The sequence below is a fragment of the Cnephaeus nilssonii genome (assembly GCF_951640355.1).
Source record: "Cnephaeus nilssonii genome assembly, chromosome: 8".
NCBI lineage: Eukaryota > Metazoa > Chordata > Mammalia > Chiroptera > Vespertilionidae > Cnephaeus > Cnephaeus nilssonii.
In genome coordinates this window covers 72,691,140-72,702,378 of record NC_137079.1, presented here as the reverse complement: position 1 = coordinate 72,702,378, position 11,239 = coordinate 72,691,140, and the positions used below count along the sequence as shown (strand labels likewise).

At 37.6% G+C, this 11,239-nt stretch overlaps 1 pseudogene across 1 annotated transcript in view; it reads left to right on the top strand.

The window, feature by feature from the left end:
• The first annotated feature begins 2,123 nt into the window (after positions 1-2,123).
• The window catches only part of LOC307104051 (large ribosomal subunit protein uL6-like), a 570,025-nt pseudogene continuing 560,909 nt past the window's right edge, over positions 2,124-11,239 (top strand). The window contains exon 1 of the transcript in view: positions 2,124-2,669. The product of the transcript in view is annotated as a large ribosomal subunit protein uL6-like (transcript). The remainder of the gene's footprint in view (positions 2,670-11,239) is intronic.

Here is an 11,239-nt window from a genome sequence, read left to right as displayed (position 1 = left end):
GTAATTAGGACCAGGGCATCGAGGTTACTCATCATTGTATTCACAGCACTGGAATTATGTTGCACATATAATTGTAAAGAACTGTGAAGAGTGGGAGATATTACCAGGCATGAAAGTTTTCCAGGTAGAAGCTGGTGGAAGTCATGGGACTTCTGGGTCAGAGACAAAGGACTTTATTACAGTGGACATCAGGAAATATGTGCTTTGAGTTTGCCTTGGTTCCTCTTGCCCCCAATCCCATGGAGGTGATCTGGAGCAGCTTAGGTGTATTGTGTACAAACAGTGGGGTTGTGTCACAGCTGAGGAACTTTAATCTTAGGGATCCGCCTAAGATTGTCTTTAAGCAAACCTTCACACAGGAAGACATTTGCTTTATTATCCAGGACAGCAAACAAATATATTCACTTCTGAGTGAGACACTGTATATTAATGTAATTTGCTTTATAAACATCCTTAAAAAGATAGTCTAGAACAAAAACTAGCAAAGTCTCTGTTCAGAAGGCATGCAGAAACATGAGACCCAACAATAGTAAGAGCTCAATAATATTGCCCATTTGACTAAAAGTTAGCCAAACTGTGTAACTGTTTGGTATAAGGATGGTAGTGAAAGTTGAGATGAGCATGGGGAAGTTTACCCAAATTGAAAGAATTCGTGGATGGTATCCCTGGAAAAAGCAACTATATATGTGAAGTTCCTAAGGTGATACTCCATAGGACAACTGGAAGGTGCCAGTGAACAGTTTAGGCAAGTATGCCTAGCAGAAATGGTTCTGTTTGCAGTCCATTTCTCAGACTCCTTTTTACCGTGACATTGACACTACATATTACTCCTTAATGCACTTCTGTGTCCATGTTACTTTCTACCTATCTGTTCATTTTATTATAGCAGGGGTAATAGCCTAACTACATAGAATTTGCAATGTCTAATTTTTCACATTTCAATCTTTGTTGATGATTTTATATTGCTGCATTTATTTTGCTCTCTATTTCCTGTGCACATTGCCTGTTCAGAAACTAGATGCTAGTGATATTTGGCATTCCTTCTACATGGAGTCTGCTTATACCTGTCCAGTTGCCAAGAAAACTGTCTTTCTTTGAAACCCTGGAAAAATAAGCTTTGTGTACCACATAGGCCTGTGAAAGAACAGGAATGGTTTTCAATCCAAGCACAACCTCTTAGTGTCTATACTACATTTTACATCACCCAACCAGAAGCTCTGCTTGTCCAATGAAGAACAGATTTTTGTATTTAAGCTATCACACTTGGTTACATATGCTTCTGTTTCAGTCACCGGGGATCCTTTCTTGTGACAGAAGCTCAGTCAGGCACTCAGATTCAATTCTTAGTAAGATATTGTTACTTTCCAAGTAGATTTCATAATTAGAGACCAATTTTAAAAATTAATTGCCATAGGCTTAAATGTTTTTAGATTAGAATTATGGGCTTACAGGTATACATAGCAAGGACAAATGTAATGGTAGCAATGAGTGGGAACAGGCATGGTAATAGGAATGTCCCCAACCTGGGACATTTTATTTGAATACTAGAGACCCGGTGCACAGATTCATGCACCAGTGGGGTCCCTTGACCTGGCCTGCAGGGATCAGACCGAAACTGACAGTCTGACATCCCCCGAGGGGTCCCGGATTGCGAGAGGGTGCAGGCGAATCCGAGGAACCACACTGGTGCATGAACCCATGCACCGGGCCTCTACTATGCATACAAGATCTTTCATTAATCTCTTCCCACCCTTCCCCGCTTCCCTCTGAGATTCATCAGTCTGTTCCATGTTTTCATGCCTGTGCATTGAGTGTCTGCCCCTTCGTGGTCAGTGCGCATCATAGCTACTAGTCGAACAGTTGAATGGTCAGACACTTAGCATATTAGCCTTTTATATATATAGATTGGATAATGGAAAAAACTCACCATAGGGTTGGGGTCAGCAGGAAGAGAAGAAACATTACAGATGAATGACATATGGTAGTTAAGGAGACATTTGAGAACATGGGACTATGGTATGCCAGTAATGAGCTCTTTGACCTCATTATCTCAATTTTCTTGTTTGTAGTATGAAGCTATTGAGATAGGTGATCTCTAGCTCTTTTATTCACCAAGTTTGAGGATGAACATTCTCAGCAATCAGATTGTTGACATTCCAGAAAATGTCAACATCACTCTGAAGGGTCACACAGTTATTGTGAAGGCCCCAAAGGTACCCTGTAGAGGGACTTCAGTCACATCAATGCAGAACTCAGTCTCCTTGGAAAGAAAAAAAAAGGCTCAGGTTGACAAATGGTTAGGGAATAGAAAGGAACTGACTACTGTTCACACTATTTGCAGTCATGTATAGGACATGATCAAGGGTGTCACACAGGGCTTCCATTACAAGATGAGGTCTGTGTATGCTCACTTCCCCATCAACACACAGGGCTTCCATTACAAGATGAGGTCTGTGTATGCTCACTTCCCCATCAACATCATTATTCAGGAGAATGGTTCTCTTGTTGAAATCAGAAATTTCTTGGGTGAAAAATACATCCACAGGGTTGGGATGAGATCTGGCGATGCTTATTCAGTAACTGAAGCCCAGAAAGATGTGTTAATTCTTGAAGGAAATGACATTGAACTTGTATCAAATTCAGCTGCTTTGATTCAGCAAGCCACAACAGTTAGAAACAAGGACACAGAAAATTAGGGGCTAGTATCTATGTTGAAAAAATAACAATTCAGCAGTCTGATGAATAAGATCTAAGTTGTCCAGCTATAGAAATAGCAAGATGCTAGATGATTCCTCAGACTTATTTGTGTATAAGATGCAATGAATGTTGTATATTGAAAAAAAACACAGAGATAGGTGATCTCTAAAATCCAATTGCAGCTGTATCACTCATATCAAGTCTAGATATTGTTTTATGTTCTGAAATGATCAAGCTTTTATTTATTTACTAGAGGCCTGGTGCATGAATTCGTGCATGGGTGGGGTCCCTCAGTCTGGCTGGTGATCGAGGCCTATCAGGGGGCTGGCCAGCCTAGGAGAGGGACCGTGGGAGGTTGGCTGGCCATGGGAGGTTGGCTGTGGGAGTGCACTGACCACCAGGGTGCAGCTCCTGCATTGAACATCTGCCCCCTGGTGGTCAGTACGTGTCATAGTGACTGGTCGACCGGTTCCAGTCGTTCTGGTCGCTCAGTCATAAAGGTCGCTTAGGCTTTTATATATCCTATCTAATAAAGAGGGAATATGCTAATTGGCCCTTGCGGTCGCAAAGATGGTGGCATCCACAGCCAATAAGGAAGGAATATGCTAATTGATTGCCCCGCCCTCAAAGATGGTGGTGCCGATAGCCACAAGATGGTGGTGCCCAGTTCCCTCAGCCACAGTGGGGCAGCAGGCGTGTGGCAAGGCCTCTGGAGTCCCCCAGTCTCCTCAGCCCCCCAGCCACCCAGGGCTGGCCTAAGGCGCAGGCAAGTCTCGGATAGTTGCTGCCTAGCTGACACCTGAGATGCAGGCAAGCCTCAGAGGTCGGCTGCCCAGCTGCCCAGGGCCACCTGAGGCTCAGGTAACCAGGGCCGGCCAAGGCTTGCGCTGCCGGCAGTGGCAGCAGCAGAGGTGTGATGAGGCGTCGCCTTCCCCTGATCGCCGGGTCGCCTCCTGCCCTGAGGGCTCCTGAACTGTAAGAGGGGCCAGGCTGGGCTGAGGGACCCCCCTGTCCAGTGCATGAATTTTCATGCACCGGGCCTCTAGTATATATATATTGTATATATTATTGTGACAAGGTAATTCTCCGTAAGATACTGGGTTACTGAGAAGATTCCTTTAATGTGTAGGTCATAATCAATCGGAGTGAATCTCTGACTAGAAAAACATTTCACCACATAGAAACATTTAACACATACTATTTTAATTTTCATCATCTCCTTGAGATAATGTACATGGGAAAAGTACATCATTGAAAAGGAAGATTTAAGTTGTGGGTGAGCTGAGACTGTCAGAGACAAACTGCTCAGTCAACATTTGTTCAGAACCTTTTTCTTACTGTGAATGTGCAATAAAAAATCTATTTGCTCTCTATCTATTAGTACGTATACAGAATAATTTAATTATCTAATTGCTACTACCTCAGGAGCATGTGAATTGCACAGAATGACTAGAAATTAAAATTTCTTTAGTCAGCTTTTATCATTTTGATATTTTCAGCAAAATCAATTGCCAATTTATTACCAATGTAATGTGGTAATCAGTAAGGAAATTATAATGCAAAGCACATAGTAAATCATTAGTAGGGACAGTATTAAAGACAAGATAATGTGCTTTATAGTTTATTTTTGTTCTATGTGCTTATTTCCCTTTTTATGTCTTCTTACTTCAGAAAATTTTTTATCCAAGCAAAGCCCTTTATGTCTAAAGAAAAATATCAGGTTTTTAAATGTTTACTTATCATAAGAAAGACTTAAATAATTTTGCTAAACTTTCCTTGACCTTTCATTCTTTCTAAGCTTGTGATTCTTAATTTTCTCATTCAAAAATAGATGATTAAAATCAACAAATTGCCTGAACATTTAATAGGAGCATCACAATCTTAAAGCACTTGCTTCACTGATTATGTAGTTTCTTATATTATACTCAAATAATAACCCTACGATATTCCAACAGATATATGTTATCGTCTAGTTATCAGGACCAGGAAAGTTAGTTGAGCATGAAAATGAATGTCTGGATTATGGGGATTAAGTTGCTAGTCCCCCTTTACCTTCTCCTCTTCAACTCAGCTGCTGGGAGAATAAATGTTGCCAAAGATTTATCAGATCAAAGAATACTAGACTTGCATTTTTTCATCAGCAAGGCAGTGAAAGCCAAAATTTAGGAGGTGGTTTCTAAGGAAGGAGCAATCCTATTTACTTCTAGTTTTCCCTGCTTCCTTTCTTCACATTCTCTGATGAAGCCATGTATAGTAAGTACTACATTAGGGTCTGGGGCAAAACCAGTGCAAAGTATAATATTTTTTTCTTGCCTCACTCACTAAATGACAGGTGATATTAAAGGAAGGGAGGGAGGGAGCCAAGCAGTTATTTGGAGAACAAGTACCCAAGTTAGAAAGAGCACAATTGCAAATGCCTGGAGTTGGGAATCTACCTAGTAAGTCTGAAGAGGTGCAAGAGGCCAGCCCCCTGGTGCCCAGGAAGAGGCTGGGAGAGAGAGTAATGACACAAGGTTACTCTGGGTCACACAGGCTATCGGAGGAGCTTTGGCTTGTTCATTCATCTCCATGCTCTGCCTTTAAATTCAGAATACACTGTTTACATTAGAAAAAATATATCCAACCCCCCTTCATTCCTCTAAAGAAGGAATTCCTTCAACCTTCTAAAACAGGACTCAAGATTCAATAATTTATTTCTTCACACAGATGATAGCTGCTCAAATCGGCTATACCTCAGTAATTAAACCAAGTCCAAATCTTCTTCACAGAGATGAGAAAAGGGACACCCTTAACTTTACCTCACAAAAGAAATAGATAAGCTTTTGGTCTGATATGTTTTGCTTGATATTATATTAATTACCTAGAATTTATTCCTCCTGATTTATTCCAAAGTGTAAAGAATGTAGTAATAGGTAAATGTTCTACATGAATAGCCTCCCAATCCCCTTCTCTGTATATGATGAAAATAAATCAAATCATTATTACTTGAAGAGATAAAAATTTTGAAGTGATTATCTTGAATGTAACTTAAGCTTTATTTTAAAAATATTCCTTAAACCTTATTTATTATGTAAGATTAATTTGCATAAGTATAAGCACAAAATATTGAGTAGGGGGAGTATTAGTGATACTTGATTTGCTTAATAATTTTTGTTTGTTATGTGTTATGTATATATTTTTTCTTTGAGACATTTGTGTTTGTGTTTACAAACTTGGTAAATGTTCTTATTTTTAAATTTTTCTGTTAGTAACTACTTTGTTATTGATAGTGTGATAATGTCAATTATTAGTCCATTCTAAATTATAGCCCTCATCATCTTTACTTGGAATGGAAATAAAAATACTCAAACCTGGGATGTTAAATCTATAATAAAAAACATTCAAAGACACAAACTTCAAGATTTGTCAAGTAAAAAAAAAAAAATTAAGTGTGCAATTGGGATATTGCTATTTCCACTTCCATGCATTATTTATCAGTTAAATAAGCCTATATTAAAAATACAAACCTTTGTTCCAATGTAATATTTTTTCTAGAAAAAATTTGAGAAATTCAAAGTAATATATCATTCACATGACAGTCTAAAGAGAATATATTGCTTTGACTGCTAAGCTAGTTCTTACCCTGTATCTGTTCAAACTTCTGTTCTTGCAAAATACTTTTCTAGAATTTGAACTTGACCTTCTTTGCTAATACATATTCTAATAGAGACAATTTCTTTAGTTTATAGTAAGAGGATAATGTTATCCTGATGTTGCTATTCAATGGGATATTGCTTAGTTGAAAAGGTCCATGATAATCAGATTTTCTAAATTATAGTTATAAACCCCTTTTATCCTATTTTCCTTAAAAACTTATGCATGCTTTTTCTCTACCTACTGATTTTCATTCTCTCATAAAGGCTTGAAAGAAGTCAGCGTTATTATGTTTCACCTCTGTTAGCTGTCATGCTGGCTTCTTTTGCAGCCAGAGCAATTTTAGGTGGCTGTACCTACTAAAATTAGATGAACAAATAAGCATCTTTACAGCCCTAAGATTTCTCATGAAAGCTTTAAGGAAAAACACACAAAACCTTAGTATGTTTAATACATATGATATTTAATGGAAAGCATCTATAGGAAATATTACCAACCATAATAGCTTGTTAAGTTAAAAAAAATGTAATCAGAGGGTAAAGGATACCACTACTTTTCTTATTTCTAAAGACCAAGCAATTATTTTAGTAATTTAATGTAATCTCTGTGCAAACTAAGGCTTCAGAGTTGATTGAACATTATTCAGATGGTCATAAATAAAATGGAGACTTATTTCTTTGTAATTTCAAAGTTCCAAATGGTTTGGTTGCTATAGTCTTTCTGTTCTGTGTATACTTCCCCTTTGTGGAGTATTTTTCTCACATACATGATCCAAAGAGCTCATAGTCTAACAAGTCAGAAGCATGGAAAAGGAAAGAGGTCACAGAAGAATATTTACCCTCCTTTTAAGGGCTTGACCTTGAAGTTGCTCATGTTAAGTCTTTTCACATTCTGTTGGCTTGAATATATCCCATGGTTATATGCAGCTAGATCTTCCTCTCCTTCCCCTTTCCTTTATTCTTCTTTCTCCTCCTCCTCCCCTTCTTCCTCTTTCTCCTCCTCTTGTTTTTTCTTCTGTTGTTTTTTTTTTTTTTTTGGGGGGGGGATATATTTGACTAATAATTAGGGATTTTGTTATAATAATATAGAATTGGGAATAAATATTAAGAGACAACAAATATAAATTGAGACATATTAATTTTCCAACATATATCTATAACAGGAATCATGTGCATCTTATTTAGTTATTTAGATGATTTTGTTAGTTGATGTGTTAAATTTATTCTCTAATAAGTTCTTTTCTTACCCCAAGATAATAAAGATACTATCTCATTTTTTTTTCCTCCTACTTTTTTAGCTTTTAACTTTGATATTTAGGTCTTAAAGCCATCTACAATTCACTTTATTGTATGGTATGAACTGTAGTTGACTTTGTGTGCTTTTTATTTCTTAATATATGATGAGTAGCTTCCCCAAAGTTTTCTACTGATTTGTGGTTCAAACTCTATCATATACCTTAATGATCTTTTTTTATTATTATTCAGCAAATACTTAATAAGCACTGTGATAGGTACTGAGCATATAGGCAAAGGTCAAAGTCTTGCCTTAATTGAACATATTTTTCTAGTGGAGGAGTGAAACAGAAATCAAATGAACAACAACAAAAACTTAGATAATGAGAAGTACAATAACAATAATAAAAGAAAGTAAGGGTATTTGTGAACTTTATATTTTTATTAATTTTTTACTTGCCTGTTCTTGTATATGATTATTATTACATTTATGCAGGGCCAAATGCAAGGTTTATAGAGGATCTACTCTCATTTTGGTTTTATTTTCAAATTTTTCTTTGGTATTTGATGATATTTTTCTTTTATATGAATTTTAGTACCAGTTTTATGAAATATGAAAATAAATCTTTGTACTTTCTATTGGAATTGCATTGAATTTATAGTTTAGTTTGAGGAAAATTAATTTATTTTTAAAAATTAAGTTTTTCCATCTATGAACTTGAAATCTTCCTATTTACCTACATCCTTAAAAATTTACATTAAATAGTTTAGAAAAATTATACCAGAAAAAGTTGTTATATGTGTTTTGTCAACTTAATTAGTTGCTACCTAAAATTATTCTATACTTTCTAGTCATTATTTCCCAGTATTTTATGTTATATTTTTTAGGGAAAATCTCATATCTGGCAAACTGTATGAACACTCTTACTAGTTCTGGTGATTTCTGAACTTAAATGGGGTTTTCTAAGTGAGCATATGTCTGTCCTATTGTGTTGGCTGACACTTTGGGTAGTAAGTTGAGTAGTAAAAAGAGAGTAGGTACAATGTTTATACCCCCACTGTATCTCAGATGTTCCATATGGCTATTTGGAATTTTCTAATGTTTCTTGTGTCAATTTTGGTAATTTTTGGTTTCAAGTTATTTGTCTACTTCATTTAGATTGCCAACTTTATAGGCAGAAATGTTATCTCCCCATTATTCTTTTTATGGCTCTAGGATCTTGAAGGGTGGCCCCTCTTTTTTTTCCCTGATTTTTAAAATTTACCTTTATTTCTTTTTTAACTTGATCAGTCAGGCTAAAGGTAAACATTATAGATCTCTTTAATGTAACCACTCTGGCTTAATTTATTTTCTCTATTGATTGTCTAATTCCCATTTCATTGATTCTGCTCTTATTTTTAATACTTCCTTTCTTCTAATTAATTTGGATATAATTTTCTCTTTTTCTATATTTTTGTGATGGAAGCTTAAGTTATTGATTTTAGATTGTTCTTATTTTCTAATATAAACATTTAAAGCTGTAAATATCCCTCTAGAAATGCTTTAATTGTAACACACAAACATTGATATATTGGATGTTCATTATAATATAAATATTTTCTAATTTATATATTTATATCTCCCTTGACTAATATATTATTTATACATGTATTTTGTGTTTCTAAATATGTGAAAAAATTTAATATATATTTTATTAATATGATTATATTGTGATTAGAGAATATATTATGTATAACTTAATATACTATAAATTTATTTAAATTTATTTCATGGCTCTTCATATTTGTCATTGGTAAGTCCCATGTCCCTTGGAAAAAAATACCTGTTTACATAGTATGTAATTTTACATATGGTTTTGGGATTTAGATGTAACATCTTGCTGTTTTATCTTTATCTCATTTCTTTTTTATTATTTTCCTCTTTTTCTACCCTCTTTTGGATCGAGCAATTCTTAGTATTCACTTTATGATCTCTATTTGTGTGTTTTTTTTAAGTGGGTTCTCTAAGGCAATGCTATTGTTTCAAATCTATGCTGTCCAATTCAGTAGCCACTAGTTCCATGTGCAACAGGCTACTGAGCACTTGTGCAACAGAGAAACTAAAAGTGTAATTTAAGTTAATTAATTTCAATTAAATGTATGTAGCTACATGTGGCTAGTGGCTACCTTATAAAGAGTGCAGCCCCATCTTTTAACTCATTTCAGTCTCCTGCAAAATATGATGTTATACACTATACATATCACTTAAGACTCTGAAAATAATGTAAATGCCTCTTTCCCATATCCCATTGTATTTTTCAGGGTTTTCTAGAGAAAGAGTGAGAGGAAAGAGAGAGAGAGAGAGAGAGAGAGAGAGAGAGAGAGAGAGAGAGAGAGAGAGGATGTCTTAGGAGGAATTGGCTCACATGATAATAGAAGCCAAAAAGTATCACAATCTGCTGTCTGCAAGTTGGTTCCCAGGGAGCTAGTGGTATAATTCAGAGTCTGAAGGTAGGAAAAGATTGATATGCAATGAATTCTGAAGCAGAGAGGCAGGGGGGGGGAGTGAATTCCGTTTTCTTCTGCCTTTTGTTCTATTCAGACCTTCAGTGGATTGAACGATATTCACCCACTTTGTGCAGAGCTCTCTACTTCACTAGTCCACTGATTCAAGGGCTAATCACCTCCAGAAACAACCTCACAGACATATCCAGAAATAAGGTTTAACTTGGACACCCTGTGGCCCGTCCATCGACATACAAAATTTAGCATAACACATATCTTTCGTATTATAATTTTAATTTATTTTGCTTCTACATATTTAAAAATCCACAATACATTGCTACTATTTTTCTTTAGATATTAAATTATTAGAGACCCAGTACATGGTTGAGGTCACTAGGTCTGATCTGGGCCATCTCACCCAGTCCTGATCAGGGCTGGGCCAATCAGGGCCTGCCGGCCAGGGGGGACCATGGGAAGTTGGCCAGTTGGGGGAGGGACCAGCTGGTGGCTGGGAGGGAATAAAGGAGGTTGGCCGGTCAGGGGGAGAAACCTGGGGAGGTTGGCCGGCCACAGGAGGTTGGTTGTGGGAGTGCACTGACCACCAGGGGGCAGCTCCTGCATTGAGCGTCTGCCCCCTGGTGGTCAGTGCACATTATAGCGACTGGCCAACTAGTCGTTCCCGTCTTTCTGGTTGTTCCTGTTGTTCTGGTCGTTTGGTTGTAATGTTCACTTAGGCCTTATATATATATATACTAGAGTCCCGGTGCACAAAACTCATGCACGGGGTGGGGGGGGGATCTGGCCTAAATGGCCAGTCAGACATCCCGCTTACAATCCAGGACTGCTGGCTCCCAACTGCTTGCCTACCTACCTTCCTGATTGCCCGTAACCGCTTCTGCCTGCCAGCCTGATCACCCTCTAACCACTCCCCTGACAGCCTGATTGATGCCTAACTGCTCCCCTGCCAACCTGTTTGCCCCTAACTGCCCTCCCTTGCAGGCCTGGGTCCCTCCCAACTGCCCTTCCCTGCAGGTCTGGGTCCCCCCTAACTTCTCTCCTCTGCCAGCCTGGTCACCTCTAACTGCCCTTCCCTGCAGGCTTGATCGCCCCCAATTGCCCTCCCTTGCAGGCCTGGTCCCTCCCAACTGCCCTCCCCTGCTGGTATGATCACCCACAACTGCCCTACCTTGCAG